This window comes from Suricata suricatta, chromosome X, assembly GCF_006229205.1.
Source record: "Suricata suricatta isolate VVHF042 chromosome X, meerkat_22Aug2017_6uvM2_HiC, whole genome shotgun sequence".
Classification (NCBI taxonomy): domain Eukaryota; kingdom Metazoa; phylum Chordata; class Mammalia; order Carnivora; family Herpestidae; genus Suricata; species Suricata suricatta.
Genome location: NC_043717.1, coordinates 52,864,442 through 52,881,178, shown reverse-complemented (window position 1 = coordinate 52,881,178; position 16,737 = coordinate 52,864,442). Strand labels below are relative to the sequence as shown.

At 35.3% G+C, this 16,737-nt stretch overlaps 1 protein-coding gene and 1 pseudogene across 5 annotated transcripts in view; one reads left to right on the top strand and one right to left on the bottom strand.

The window, feature by feature from the left end:
* The window catches only part of HDAC8 (histone deacetylase 8), a 225,820-nt gene that overhangs the window by 132,521 nt on the left and 76,562 nt on the right, over nucleotides 1–16,737 (top strand). The gene's annotated exons all lie outside the window — the stretch shown is intronic.
* Nucleotides 10,940–11,573, bottom strand: LOC115283594 (annotated as a pseudogene).

Here is a 16,737-nt window from a genome sequence, read left to right as displayed (position 1 = left end):
ATACAGCACATGGCACAGCTATGACAGTATTTGTTGTCACCATAATTTAAATATTGAAAATTAATTCAGGGGCACCTGGATGGCTCAGTTGGTTAAGCATCTGACTTCAGCTCAGGTCATGATCTCAGTTTGTGGGTTCAAGCCCTGTGTCGTGCTCTGTCTGACAGCTTGGAACCTGAAGCCTGCTTCGGATTCTGTGTCTCCTCTCTCTCCCCCTAGCCCACTTGCGCTGTCTCTCTTTGTGTCTCTCAAAAATAAATAAACAATTAAAAAAAGAAAATTAATTCAGCCAAGAATTCTAGGATAATTAAATGGGGAGTATGAGGCAAGGTGAAGTGTGTATAGATGGATGCAGAAGATAATAGTAGTACTGACTCCTAATTCTCCATAAAAGGAAACCAGTAGAACATATCAAAAATTGAAAAATAACCAGCAACTTTCTTGTGTTATTTGAACATATTGAGGAAAATACTAGGAGAAGCTAAAAGAGTGAAAAGTGACTGTTTCTGGGGAGTGGACATTGGAAATGGGGAGGGAATAAGGTACAGAATTGCTGTTTGTCATTATAAGACTTAAGTAATGTTTGACCTTCTAAACTATGTGCATGTTATTAAACTACTACTTCAATCAAAATACAAATTAAATAAAAGTTCAGGATCAAATCTAAATGTGTACCCTGTAATCCTAGTTCACATGCAATGCCCACTAGGATAAACTATTAAAGGGAAAAAACAGCTTGTGTTTCAAGTAAAAAGATACCTAATTTTCTTTTAGTGGTAGGAAAGCTTCCTGGCATTTTTATTTGCCCTTGTTCTACTCCCACCCTGGGCTGAGCAGAAGTCATGAAAACAGTAGCCCATGTTCCTCATGTGGGACCCTAGAACATGGTTCTGGAGGGAATACAGCAGACCTTATCTGAAAATTAGTGTGTTGATCTATTCTGTCAAGGACTACCTGAATGACAGACACCAGGCATTTATCTCTGTTGCCCTAATATGGAACCCAGCCAGGCCAAAAAATTTGCTGGCACTGCTTGAAAACATCTTAAAGTAAATGAACAACCCATAGATGCCTGAGAGAAAAGATTGCAGTTGGAACGTACAATAGACAATCTGAGGCCTGGGAAGAAAAGCCAAGGAGTGTTTCTTTGAAAATTAAGGCCATCAACAGCACCTGTGTGTATGGAAATATTCTTAAGGCAGGTAGCATGCTGAGGAAAGACCTTAGAGAACGTTAAAGACTGGAAGGGGTGTTTTGTTTGTTGTTATATCTTTTAAACTCATGGAATTCAAGGAAATCTCTGCATTAACAATTCAGTAGAAATTTCAGGCACAAGATAGAATCAATGAAGTTGAAGATATGACAATTGAAATCATCTAGTTCAAGGGACAGAAAGAAAAAAGAATAAAGAAATCAAACAGATCCTAAGAAACCTGGCCAACATATATATTAAGGGAGTCTCAGAGGAGAAGAGTGAAAGAAAGAGAAAGAATATTTGAAAAAATAATGGCTGAAAATTTCCCAAATTTGATGAAAGACCTTATGTACACATCCAAGAATCTCAGTGAACTCCAATTAGGATAATTCAAATAGATCTTGAACAAGATTCATTATAAACGGGGCACCTGGGTGGCTCAGTCGATTAAGCGTCCAGTTTCGGCTCAGGTCATGATCTCACAGTCAGTGGGTTTGAGTCCCACATCGGGCTCTGTGCTGTTAGCTCAGAGCCTGGAGCCTACTCAGATTCTGTGTCTCCCTCTCTCTCTCTCTCTCTCTCTCTCTCTCTCTGCCTCTCCCCCGGTTGTTCTCTGCTCTCTCAAAATAAAATAAAGACATTTAAAAAACATTTTAAGAAAAGGCTCCTTATAATCAAAGTTGAAAGACAAAGAATGAATCTTGAAAGCAGCAAGAGAGAAGCAACTAGTCACATACAAAGGATCCTTAATAGGATTAAAGCTGATTTCTCACCAGAGACCATGGAAACCAGAAGACAGTTGAATGGCATAATTAAAGCACTGAAAGGGAAAAAAACTACCAACCAAGGACTCTATATTCAGCAAAACTCTCCATCAAAACTGAGGAAGAAATTAAGACATTCTCAGATAGATAAAAGCTGAACAAGTTCATTACCACTAGAGCTGCCCTAGAAGAAATAATAAAAGAAGTCCTTCAGATTGAAATGAAAGGATACTAGACAGTAACTTGAAGCTTTAAAAAGAAATAAAGATTTCTAGGGGCACTTGGGTGGCTCAATCGATTGACCATCTGACTTCAACTCAGGTCAAGATCTCGTGGTTCGTGGGTTTGAGCCCTGCGCCGGGCTCTGTGCTGACAGCTCAGAGCCTGGAGCCTGCTTCAGATTCTGTGTCTCCCTCTCTCTCTGATCCTCCCGTGCTCACGCTGTCTCTCTCTGCCTCTTAAAAATAAATAAAAAACATTTAAAAAAAGAAAGATTTCTTAAAAAGTGAACTACATGGGCAATTATAAAGGCTATTAAAGTATTATTATATTTTTGGTTTGTAACTTCACTCTATTTCCTACATGACTTAAAAGACAAATGCATAGAAAATACCTATAAGTCTATGTTACTGAATACATAATATATCAAAAGGTAGTGACAATAACAACATGAGGAAGGGCACAGAACTGAATAATAGCAGAGTTTTTATATGCTATTGAAGTTAAGTTGGTATCTATTTAAACTAGAGTAGAATGAATTTAGATGTTAAATGTAATCCTCATGGTAATTACAAAATAAATCTGCTTTTAAATGAAAATGAGAAGGTAATCAAAAGTTTCACTACACCTGTCAGTTAAATACAGAAGAAACCAGTAATAGAGGAAACGGTACACAAAATAGGATTAAGACAAAGAGAAAACAAATAACAAAATGGCAGAAATCCTTCCTTATTAATAAACACATTGAATATAAATGGATTAAAGTCTCCAACCAAAGAGCAGATATTTCACAGAGTGAATTTGAAAAAGAAACCTACTCCAACTATATGCTATCCATTAGAAACTCACTTTAGATCCAAAGACACAAGTATGTTGAAAGTTAAAGAATGGGGGGATAAATTTCATACAAATACTATACTAATACCAGACAAAAGAGACGTTAAATCAAAAGCTATTACATGGCACAAAGAAAGATATTATATATTGATGAAAGGATCAGTACATCTGGAAGATATAACAATTATAAACCTATGTGAACCATACAGCAAATCCCTAAAATATATAATGCAAACATTACATAATTGAGAAAAGAGATAGTTGTATTATAATAGTTAAAGACTTCCAATATACCACTTTTGAAAATGAATAGAACATCTAGACATAAGAGCAATAAGGAAATACAGGATTTGCACAGCATTTTAAACCAATTAGACCAAACATATATATAGAACGATTCTGCTCAGCAACAGCAGAATGCACATTATTTTCAAGGACACATTAAACATTCCCTAAGATAGACCATATGTTACAAAACAAATTTTAATAAATTTAAGAATATTGAAATTATACCTACTGTCTTCTCTGACCACAATGGAGTAAAGCTAAAACACAAAAACAGAAGGAAAAGTAAACAACTTCAAAAATATGTGGAAATTAAGCAACACACACTTAACCAATGGATCAAAGAAGAAAATACAACGCAAACTAGAAACACTTTGTAATGAATAAAATTGAAAATGCAACATACCAAAATTTATGAGATGCAGCAAGAGCCATAATTAGAGGAAATTTTGTACCTATAAATGCCTACATTAAAAAGAAGAAATATCTCAAATCAATAACCTACCTTTACACCTTGAGGAATTAGAAAGAGATAACTAAATCTAAACCTGGCAGAGGGAAGAAAATGATGAAGATTAGAGCAGAGATTAAAGGAAATATGAAATGGAAAAAACAATACAGAGAATCAACAAAACCAAAAGAAAGGTCTTTAGCCACAAAATTGACTATTGTGGTTACGTGGCAGGTATACCTTCCACTGTAAGATGGAAATAACTAAAATGAGAAATGGAAGTGGGGACTACTGACCTTACAGAGATAAAAAGATTATAAGAAAATACAATTAACAATTATATGCTAGAAAGATTATAAGAAAATACAATTAACAATTATATGCTAACAAACTGGAAGCCTAGATAACATGGACAAATTCTTGGAAAGAAATGAATTATCTACACTGACTCAAGAATAAAGTTTTCAAAATAAAAAAAATTGGGGAAGAGACATGTAAAGTATATTACAATTATATTCACTTACAGTGGAAGGTTTACCTGCCAGGTAACCGCAATAGTCATCTCTTATAAGGGCATTTCTTTCCCAGGATCAAGGGACCTAGGAAACTGAATTAGTAAATCAAAAGTTTACTCGATAAGTATGGAATCGGAATGAAGGAAGTGGAATGGTTCTGTCTCCTGTCTCCAAGTCCTTTTAAGAGTTTATACTATAAGCTGGCTAAAACTCAATATGCTATTCTCAAAATTCAATGGAACTCTTCAAGATCTTTTTCCTCTCTTTTTCTTCATTACCTCTTTTTTGGTGAACTCTGCTTCCATCGCTCTTTTCGTTCATTCATTTATTTATTTACTCACAAATGTTCATTGACCTCTCACTTTGTGCTAGACACTGGAAATTCCATAGTAAAGTAGACAGAACAGCTCTATCTTTTAGAACTTGTAATCTCCTGGGAGATCAACAGTAAAAAATAATAATAAAATAATTATAGATTGAGGTAAGTTCTAAGAAGAAAATCAACAAATGATACAGAGATCAGGGCTGACCTCTCTGAGGGCATTAAATCTAGGTCTAAAGTACCAAAGATGTGAAGAACCCTACCAGACAAAGAGCTGCATTCCAGGGACAAAGTCATGTGACTGAAGTGTATTGAGTCAGGGAAGATCAAGGTGGGATGAGGTCAGAGAGGCAGGTGGGAGCCAAAGAATTATTAAGCAAAGTAGTAACATAATCTAATTGACATTTTTAAAAAGACGATGCTAACTATTTTATGAAAACCAAGTGGTGTGGAAACAAGAGAGGGTGTGGAGAGAGCACTGTCAAGACTAATACAGTGGTCCAAGTGAGAACTGCTGGGCCCTGGACTAGGGTGGTAGCAGTGAAGATAGGGAGAGTGACCTAAGAAATATGTTTGAGGTAGAATTGACTGGATTTTCTGATAATTTTAATATGAAACCTCTTCACTTTACTGTTTAAGAGGATAAGGTACAGAAAGGCCAAATTGATAGGAAATCATTTTTATCCTGTAACTGAACACTGATCATCTAATACCTGATCTCATGTTCTTTCTCTGCACCCACTCTACTTTTCATCATCTTCAGCAATTCTCACTACCTTTGTGTCTTTTCTCATATGTAATCATTCACCAAATCCAGCTCCCTTCTTTTCTGTACCTCCCTAAATCTCTCGCCTGCACTTGCCATACCCCATCTGCTCTGGGTTAATGTGGCTGCCTTCTGGCTGGTCTCGCTGTCTCCTTCCAGACTGACCATGCAGGTCATTTTTCACGGCTCCACTTCATCTGTGTCCCTAATAACTCTCCAGCAACTCCCTACTCATTCAAATGAAAACCCAGACTTTGGGCAGTGGCTTCATAACACATCCCCACCCAGCACCACCCAACTCTTCCTTTTTGGTCTTGTCTCCCACCATAACCCAGCCCACACCTTCAATTCCAGCCTTTTTAAGGCTACCCCTCCCACTCTGAGCTTTTAGGCCCACTAGTTTGTGTACAGAATTCTGTCCCTTCTTTTCTTTCTTCTTGAGTAGCACAATCAGATATTTTTCCTGAACCATTTCAATCATTCAATCTTTATTTCACCAAGTAATAATTGAATACCTCCTTGGGCTGGACACTACTAGCTATAGAAGATGAGAAAATCAGTAGGATCTGATCCTTTCCCTCAAAGAGCTTACAGTCTGATGGGAGAGACAGATCTGTAATCAAATAATCACAATACATTGTATTAAATGGTTCAGGGGATATAAATACCAAATGCTGGAGGTATACATAGGGAGTAATAACAAAACATATTGAGGGAAACAAGAAAGTCTTCACAGAGGAAGTGGCATTTGAATTTACTAGAAGGGTATGTAACTATTTTTTCTGTTGATCAGAGGGAGTAAGGACATTCCTAAAGAAGAAACCATGTGATGATAATAATAGCTAGCATGTATTAGTTTTTCAGGTACAAAAGTCCTTGTGACAAGCCAGACTATGCTTGAATTACAATGAGGATTTCAATATAGAGTGTGTAGAGAAGCATACTGAAAAATGAACCTAGAGGGAGAGATTGGGACAAGATTCTACAAACAATAGGAGCCAGTAGAGATCATTAAAAGAGGCAGTGACATGATCACTTTGGGCATTGTGGTAACTACAGTGAAGTTGGTAGACAGGTTAAAGAACCATGGAGGTGATTACAATGGTACCATGAGAGATGAGAGTTTGAACCAAGGTGCGGGCAAAGGGAACAGAGAAGAGGACATATCTAAAGTAAAACTGACAAGGTTGGGAATCTAGTTTGACATAACAGAGTGGGAGAAAGCAGAATCAGGAGATGATTCCAAGATTTCTAGTGGGATAGCATTAACTGGGACAGGGAACAGAAGAGGAGGAAAGGATTTAGAACTGAAGGTCATGAGTTCATTTTAGAACAATATGAGTGCGAGTCACCAATATACAAGTAGAAAAGTCCAGGAAACTAGTGGATATAAAAAGTGTGGTGCTCAGAAGCAAGTCAGCTTGCCACTCACATCATCTAGAAATCTGTTCATTTCCTAATAGCGATTATCTCTTCCTATGTATTCTGAGAGTTATAATAATTGTACAATTGTCTACCCAAAAATTCAGGGGTCATCCTCAATGTCAAGCTTAAGTCCTTACAGTGGCTGGCCTACAAGGCAGGCCCTAGATTATCTGGCCTCTATAACTTCTCTGACCTCATTTCCTACTACTCTGTTTTCTACCATACTGGCCTACTTGCTGTTTTTGGAAGGTACCAGGCACACTTCCACTTCAATATTTTGCACTGAATGTTCCCTCTGCTTAGAATGCTTTTCCCCCAGATATCTGCATGACAAACTGCCTCACTTCCTTCAAGTCTTTGCTCAATTGCCACTTTTTCAATGAGAATTACCCTCACAACCATATTTAATACTATAACTGCTCATCCCCTCTCCCTGACCACTCACTATAATGCGTTTTCTATTTTTCTACCTATGGCATTAATCATCTGCTAGCATACTGTGTAATTTACTTATTTATTAAGTTTATTTTTCATCAATTCTGTCCCTTCTCTAGAATGTAAGCTTCTTGAGGACAGGGATTTTTCTTTCTTATTCATTAATATATGTCATACAGCTAAAACAGTGCTTAGAGCATGATAAGTGCTCAGTATATATTTATATTTATTGAATAAATGAATAAGAGTATAAGTTCCTATATCATTCGCTCCTTAAAATTTGTTTGCCATGGGCTTTGTACTCTTAGAGCCAAATAGATATATAGGAAGGGGAAATGAGGAGATGTAGGAATGATAACTTAGTGCCATAAGGCAGCCACATGTTTCTGGTATGTTAAAACAAAGCCTTTCTTTTTTTTAAGTTTTTCTAAATTTTTTTAAATGTTTTATTTATTTTTGAGAGAGAGAGAGAGAGACAGCGTGAGCAGGGGAGGGTCAGAAAGAGAGGGAGGCACAGAATCGGAAGACAGGCTCCAGGCTCTGAGGTAGTTGTCAGCATAGAGCCCGATGTGGGGCTTGAACCCACAAACTGTGAGATCATGACCTGAGCTGAAGCCTGATGCTTAACCCACTGAGCCACCCCAGGCGCCCCAAAATAAAGCCTTTCTTAACTGGCCCCTTTCATAGTTTGTTTCAGTCACTTACGGCTATTGTAACAAATTACCAAGAAGTTAATGGTTTCAAGCAACACAAATATATTTGTTTACTGTTCTGGAGGTCAGAATTTAAAATGGAATCTACATTCCTTCTGGAGGTTCTAGATAAGAATATGTTTCCTTGACTTTTCCAGCTTCTAGAGGCCTCCTTCATTTTTTGGCATGTGTCTCCCACCATCTTCAAAGTGCATCACTCCCACTTCTGCTTCTGTCACCACATCACCTGTCTGTGTCTTTTCTGCTTTTTTCTTTTCCTTATGAGGGCACCTGTGATTATATTGATCTCACCCAACAAATCCAGAATAATCTCCCCATCTCAAGATAGTTAACTGAATCATGTCTACAAAATTCATTTTGCCATGTAAGATAGCATATTCATAGGTTAGAGAGATTAGGACATGGACATCCTTGAGAGCAAACAGAATACAAACAGATTAACAAGAGTTCATTCAAGGATGTAACCTAGCTCTGAAGCCACCACACACCCTGGAAGTATATGAAAATCAGAATGTTCTAGAACACCACTATTCATTAAAACTTTCTCTCATGACAGAAATCTGCACAGTCCAATGCAGCAGCCACTAGCAATATGTGGTTATTGAGTAACTGAAATGTGGCTAGTAAAACTGAGGAACGTAATTTTTTAATTTCAGTTAATTTAGATTTAAAAGTTACATGTGGCTATTGATTTTCCAGCACAGGTCTAGAGCTGGAGGGAAGGAATAGAGCATATGGAAAAATTTTAATCTAAGTATTAACCTTGGGTAGAATTAAAAATAAAAACATACCTTTCTGAGGTTCTGTGGCACCTGAGTTTGGAGCCTGAATATATACCATGTGAATAGTCCAAAGAGCCACAAGCTAAAAGTTTTAATTTAAAGTGGACCTAAGTCTGTGATACCTCAAGCACCAGAAAAAATCAAATGAAAATCTTTCGTGGAAGAAAATACCCTTATTCCCAGGCCTCATGGAAATCCCACAGAGAGTTCTGACAAGCACCACTTCACAATTGAGTCACAATTTACACAAGAAAACCAGCTACCAGTTAGGAGAAATCAACAGGGGAAAAAAGATAAAACATAACCAGACCTGCACAGATTTTAGATATTGAAACTATATACAGAATATAAAATATATATGTTAAAATATTTAAAGAAATAAAAAAGTACAGAGCAAAGAGCAAGAGACTATAAAAAATAACCAGCTAGGTTTGAAAAATAACATAATACCTAGAAATGAAAAATATAATTGACCTTAGAAACCTTAATGAAGGTTTATGCATCAGTCGAAGAGAATCACAGAATATAGCACAGAGATACAAAGTAATGGAAACTATGAGTGGTTAAGAAATACAGAAGGTAGAGCTAGAAGGTCCAACATCAATCTCTTTAGAATTTTAAAAAGAAATAATAGAAAGGATAAATCATACCTGAAAACTTTCCAGTACTTTCAATAAACAACAATCTGCAGGTTCAAGAACACTAAGAAATTCCAAGCAGGATAAAGAAAATGAAAATAATACTTATATGCGTCAGAGATGACTGAAGAACAGCAGAGACAAAGATAAAAATCTTAAAACCTGCTGGAAGGAAAAGACCAATCATGTACAAAAGAAGAACAATTAGACTAATAGCAACAATGAAAGCCAAGTTAAAATATAATGTTGCAAGTGCTTAGAGAAAATTATTTTTATCTTACATTCATATATTCTGTGAAACTATCTTTAGAGGATAAAGGCAACATGAAAACATTTTAACATAAAAAATTTTGAAAGATTTTATTACTAAACAAGGAAAATTATTCAAAAAGGAAGTTCTGAGACATAAGAAGAAATTTTAAGTAGAAAGAAAAAAAGTGAAACGTGAGTAATATTAGTAATTTATATCTTGTGGGATTAAAAGAAGGCAAAAAACACAGAAGTTAAAGGCTTCACAATAGGAAGTCATACTGTTGAATATTAGAGTAAAAATATTCTAAGCGTCCGCTTAAGAGAGTAAATATCTTAATTAACTTTAGATTTTACTGAATTAAAGTAAGCATGTTTTAATTTCAAAGGTAACCACTAAAAGAATAGAAAAAGGATGAGTATCTTTCTTACTAATAGAAGTGGAAAAGTGGACTGAGGAAAAAAATCAGTTAATCAGTTAAACAGGGGGGGGAAACACAGTAAAAGTGAAAGCCATGGCACAAAATAAGGCAATATAAATAAATATAAATATATATTTCTTCCTTAAAATACACTTTTGGACATTTAAAAACACATTTTTATCTAATCCTTTGGGTCAAAGAAGAAATCTTAATGAAATTAGAAAATATTTAGAAATGAGCTTATACATTATACCTAAAGTAGTGGTTAGAGGAATGTTTATAACCTTAAGTGCATATATTAAAAGAGAAGAAAGGCTGAAAGTTAATGAGCTTAGCATTCAACCTAAGAAATTAGATAATGAACAACAGAATGAATCCGAAAGAAAGGAAATTATAGACACAAAAGAAAAATGTATTAAGAAAGAAAACAATGTAGGGGTGCCTGGGTGACTCAGTCAGTTAAGCGTCCAACTCTTGACTTTGGCTCAGGTCATGATCTCATGGTTTGTGGAATTGAGCCCCATGTCAGGCTCCTTGCTGACAATGCAGAGCCTGCTTGGGATTCTCTCTCCTTTTCTCTCTGACTTTCCCCTGCTTATGCATGTTCTCTCTCTCTCTCTCTCTCTCTCTCTCTCTCTCTCTCTCTCTCTCTCTCTCTCAAAATAAATAAATAAAATTTTCTCAGCATTCAATAGTCTCTCAGATTTTGCATCCCTCTCTCTCCCCAACTCTCTCTCCCTCCTCCGCTCCCCCTGGTTCTCCATTATTATGGGAAAAAAATAAATAAATAAATAAAAATAAATAAATAAACTTTTCAAAACAGACAGAAAACGATGTAGAAAAGATCATCAAAACCAGGAATTAGTTATTTTATTTTATTTTATTTTATCCTCAAATCAATACAGCTTCTATTGCATCTTTAAAATATCACAAGTATCATCCTGCATCTTGCTGTTTCTGTAGCTGGACAATGTAGATCTTATTCATCAGCCTGCTGAACTGTTCCTTTTTCAGAAACATATATATATCCAAAAATTTCCTGATATCCTTGTTTTTAACTGCTGTGGCTTGCTAAATCAAAGCAGCTGAGTTGATACAAGTTCAATGTCATTTCCTTCAAGAATTAACTCATTTTTCTGGGCTTGGGATACAGAACAAGCAACACCCAGCCTCATCCGATCCCTGCGTATGTATTTCTCATCCAAGAAATTTCGGATTTCAACAAGAGAACCATTCTCCTAAATAACAACATTGATGGGGAAGTGAGCATACACAGACCTCATCATGTAATGGAAGCCCAGTGTAACGCCCTTGATCATGTTCTGTACATGACTACAGATAGTATGACAGTAGCCAGTTCCTTTCGATTTCCCCATCACTTGTCAACTCAGAGCCTCTTCTTTTTCTTTCAAAGAAGACTGAGTTCTACATTGATGTGATTGAAGTCCCTTCACAGAGTTCCTATGGGTCCCTTCACAATAACAGTACGTCCTTTGAGAGTGATGTCAACATTTTCTGGAATGTCGACAGTTTGATTGCTGAGAATGGTCCTCATTCTCACAACAGATGCAGCAAAGACAGGAATTAGTTATTTTAAAAGACAAATAAATTGACAACCCTGAGGAAATATTGATCAAGAAAAAAAGAAAAAGAAATAAAGTCCACATAAACATTATTAGTAAAAGATGGCATTCTTACATATGTAGTAGATTAAAACTTTAGTAAGCAAATACTTTGAGCTAATATGTCAATAATTTAAAAAGTGTAGAGCAAAGAGTCACGGAGACAGAGGGAGGCAAATCATGAGAGACTCTTGAATACTGAAAATGAACTGAGGGCTGAAGGGGGAGGGGGAAATGGGAAGAGGGTGATGGTCATGGAGAAGGGCACTCATGGGGAAGAGCACTGGGTGTTATATGGAAACCAACTTGACAATAAACTATAAGAAAAAAATAAAAATAAAAAAATAAAGAGTGTAGAGCAAATGAACAAATAACAAGAAAAAATAACTACCAAAACTGATTGAAAAAGAAATGGAAAACATGAATGGTTATATAACCACTAAATAAATTCAGTCAGTAATTAAAATATTACCATAAGGAGAACCACTAAGTCTAGCTGTTTTTATCAAATATTCAAAAAAGGAATAATTCCAATATTATGAAAATTCTTCCAAAGAGTAGGAAAAAGGAGCATCTCCAAGCTCATTCTGTGGGACTAATACACTCTTAATACAAAAACCACACCAGGGTGTGTTGAAGAGGTCAGAGATTTAACAGGGAGCCAGATGTGTAAGGCCATGTGGACTACTTAAGAACTTCAGTGTTTACTCTGCTAGCCCCTGGTTGAACAGGGAGCAAAAAATATAATCTCTCTGAACTATGATGGCAGCTTCTGAATCACAAATGATCCAATTGTTAAAAATCTAACTGGATTATGAGGCTTAAGCACAACTTTGACAATAGTGGCTTGTGCCAACCCAGGGCAGTCAGGCTAAAAGATAAAAACAAGAAAGATAGAAAATCTGAGTACACACATCAGAAGCTTCACACTTTAGGGAGGATAAACTTCACAAAATTCACAGAAATTCTTAAGCAAATAACCAATCAATTAACAACCACAACCCCTGGGATGAAGTGGGGAATCAGTATCCCAGAGTTCCTACTGTATATTATCTCAAATGTCCAGGTCTCAACAAAAAATTACAAGACATGCAAAAAAAAAAAAACCCACAGGAAAATGTGACCCATACACAGAGAAAAAAAAGACAAGATAAAAATGCTCTTTGAAGAGGCTCAGGCAGTGCACTTAGACAAAGATTTCAAAGCAGTTCTTATAAGTATGTTCAAAGCACTAAAGGTAACCATGCTTAAAGACGTAAAGGAAGGTATGATGACAATGCTTCAACAAATATAGATTATCAATAAAGAGATTGGAATTATAAAAAAAAAGAAGAGAACCAAATGGAGTTGAAGGGCACAATAACAAATGAAAAATTTGCTAGAAGGAAGTCTACAGTAAACTTGAATTGGCAGAAGACTGAATCAGTGAACTTGAAGATATATCAATAGAAATTATGCAATCTGAAGAACGAGAAAAAAATGAAGAAAGGTGAACAGACCATCAGAGAAATGGGGAATATAACTTAGTGCATCAACATATGCACAATAGTAATACTAGAAAGAGAAGGGAGCACAAAAGGACTGAAAAGATATTCAAAGAAATGATTGCTGAAAACCTCTCAAATTTGATGGAAAACATCAATCTACAAAGCCAAGAAACTCAAATAATTCTAAGACAAAGAGATCATACTCAGGGACATCACAGTAAAGTGTTGAAAGACAAAGAGAAAATATGAAAGCAGAAAGAGAAAAAAAGACTCAGTATATACAAGGGAACCCCAATGAGATTAATAACTGACTTCAGAAACAACGGAGTCAAGAAGACAGGAAGTGAAACTGTTGAAAATCTTTCAAGAAACACCAAGAATTATATATCAAGAAATAATAAATGTGAACTAAACATTCCAAAAATGAAAAACAACAACAACAACAACAAATGAGAGAATTCATTGCTAGCATACCTTTCTTAAAATAAATACTAGTGAAATTATTTAGGATAGAAGCAAGTGATGTCAGACAGCAATGTGAATCCATATGAAAAACAATGAATGCTGGTGAAAGTAATTATCTGGGTAATTAGAAAAGAGTATAATTGCATATTTCTTCTCCTTTCTTCTCTTGACTGATTTAAAAAGCAATTGAATAAAAGTGTGAGGATTATAATATGCAGAAATATAATACATTTGACAATAACAGCATAAAAAAAGAGGATGGGAACAAAGTGTTATTGGAATAAGAAAATGACACTAGATAATAACTCAAATCCACAGGAAGAAATGAAAAGAACCAGAAGAGTAAAAAAGAATATTAATAAACCCTTAAAGTGTATATTTGTTTTCCTTTTTTCTCTCAGTCTTTTTAAAAGACAAAATTATAAAAAGTAATAATTACAACAATATATTGTTGGATTTGTAATAAATACAGGTATATATGTATGCATAATAATAATATTAAAAAGAGGAGGCAATGAAGCTATTTAAAATGTCTATATTTCAAAAATAATAAAATAAAATGTCTATATTTCACCAGAACTAAGTATAAATCTGAGGTAGATTCTGGTAAGATATATATTATAAGCCCTAGCGAAACCACTAAGAAAATAATGCAAAAATAATTTAAAAATCATGAGAGAAATAAAAAATATACATAAGAAAATAATCACCCATACAAAGGAAGATAACAAAAACCAAATGACATGTGACATAGAAAACAAAAGCAAAATGGCAATGTAAATTCAAATAACATATCAATAATTCTAAATATGTGTGAATTAAACATTCAGCCAAAAGATAGATAGTATCAGACTGAATTAAAAACAGACAAGACCCAACAATATGCTGTCTGCAGGAAGCACACTTTTCATTCAAAAATACAAAATGTTTGAAATTAAAAAGATGGAAAATGATAACCATGCAAACAACAGCCATATAAAAGCTGAAATGGTGAAACTAACATAAAAAATAGACTTTAGTTATAAAAAAAATTTCTAGAGATGAAGAAGAACATTTCGTAATGATGAAAGGGTCAATCTGTAAGGAAGATACAAGTATAAACACATATGCACCTAACAACAAAGTCCCAAAATGCACGAAGCAGTACTTGTACACAGTGGAAGGGAGAAACAGACAAACAATAATAATTTGAGAATTCCATACTCACTTTCAATACTGGATAGAACAACTAGGCAAAAGACCAAGGGAATAAAAGACTTGAACAACACTAAACTAGACCTGACATGCATCTAAGAGCACTCCACTGAAAAATAGCAGAATACACATTCTTCTCAGGTGTACATGGTTAGTTTCTGGAATAGACCATAATCTAGGTCATAAAGCATAGAAGGAACAAAATCATACGTTTGTTTTCTGACCACAATGGAATGAAAGTAGAAATCAGTAACAAGGAAATTTGGAAATTCATAAATATGTGGAAATTAAAGAATACTAACATTAACAAACCAAAAACATCAATGAGCCAAAGAAGAAATTACAAGGGAAATTAGAAAATACTCTGAGATCAGTGAAAATGAAGAAACAACATACCAAAACTTCTGGGATGCAGCTAAAGCAGTGCTCAGAGGGAAACTTGTATCTATAAACCCTTATGTTAAAAAGAAAGATCTCAAATCAACAACCTAAATTTTCACCTTATGAAACCCCAATAAGAAGAGCAAACTAAACCCAAATCAAGCAGAAGAAGGGATATTAAAAAGATTAGAGGGGCATCTGGGTGATTCAGTCCATTAAGCATCCAACTCTTGATCTCAGCTCAGGTCTTAATCTCAGGGTTGAGAGAGTTCAAGCCCCACATAGGGCTCCACACTGGGCATGAAGCCTGCCTAAAAAATAACATTAATAATAAAATTAAAAATAAATAACAAATAAATAATAAAAGGCTAAAGAAGGAATAAATGAAATAGAGAATTGGGAAAAAATAGAGAAAATCAATGACACCAGAAGTTGTTTTATGAAACTATTGACAAAATTGACAAACCTTTAGGTACATGATCTAGGGGAAAGGAGAAAAGCTCAAATTACTATATTAAATTCAGAAATGAAAGCCAATTTTACAGAAATAAAAAGGATCATTTAATAGCAAAAAAAATCTTATTAAAAAATGGGCAGAGAAGCAGAATAGACATTTTTCCAAAAAAGACATACATAGCCAACAGGTACAAAAAAAACCAGGTACATCGCTAATCATCAGGGAAATGCTAATCAAAACCACAATGAAATACCACCTCACATCTGTCAGGATGTCTATTATCAAAAAGACAAGAAATAACAAGTGTTGTAGACACTGTGGAAAAAAAGAAACGCTTTGGCACTCTTGGTGGAAATGGAAACTGGTGCAAACACTTTGGAAAACAGCATGGATGTTCCTCAAATTAAAAATAAAACTACAATTTTATGGGGCATCTGGGTGGCTCAGTTGGTTAAGCATCCCCCCTCAGCTCAGGTCATGATCTCACAGTTTGTGGGTTCGAGCCCCATGTCGGGCTCTGTTCTGACAGCTCAGAGCCTGGAGCCTGCTTCAGATTCTATGTCTCCTCTCTCTCTCTCTGCCCCTCCCCCACTCATTCTCTCTCTCTCTCTCTCTCTCTCTCTCTCTGTCTCTCTCTCTCTCTCTCTCTCTCTCTCTATCTCTCAAAAATGAATAAACATTTAAAAAATCTTTTTAAATAGAAATATTTGATCCAGCAATTCATGGGAATTCTTCTTGGTATTTATCCAAAGAAAATGAATACACTAATTTGAAAATAGGTATCACATATTCTTCATGCATTCATTCATCAATGGACAGTTAGGTTTTTTCCACACATATACACACACTCATGCATGTGTATACACCGAAATATTATTCAGCCATTAAAAGAATGAAATCTTGCCATTTGCAATAATATGGATGGACCTTGAGGGCATTATGCTAAGTGAAATAAGTCAGAAGAAGACAAGTACCATATGATTATACATGAAATTAAAAAAAAACTCAGAGAACAGATTGGTGGTTGTCAAAGGAGGAGGAGGGTGAGCAAAATTGATGCAGAGGGTCAAAAGTTATAAATTTTCCATTATAAAATACATATATAAATCATGG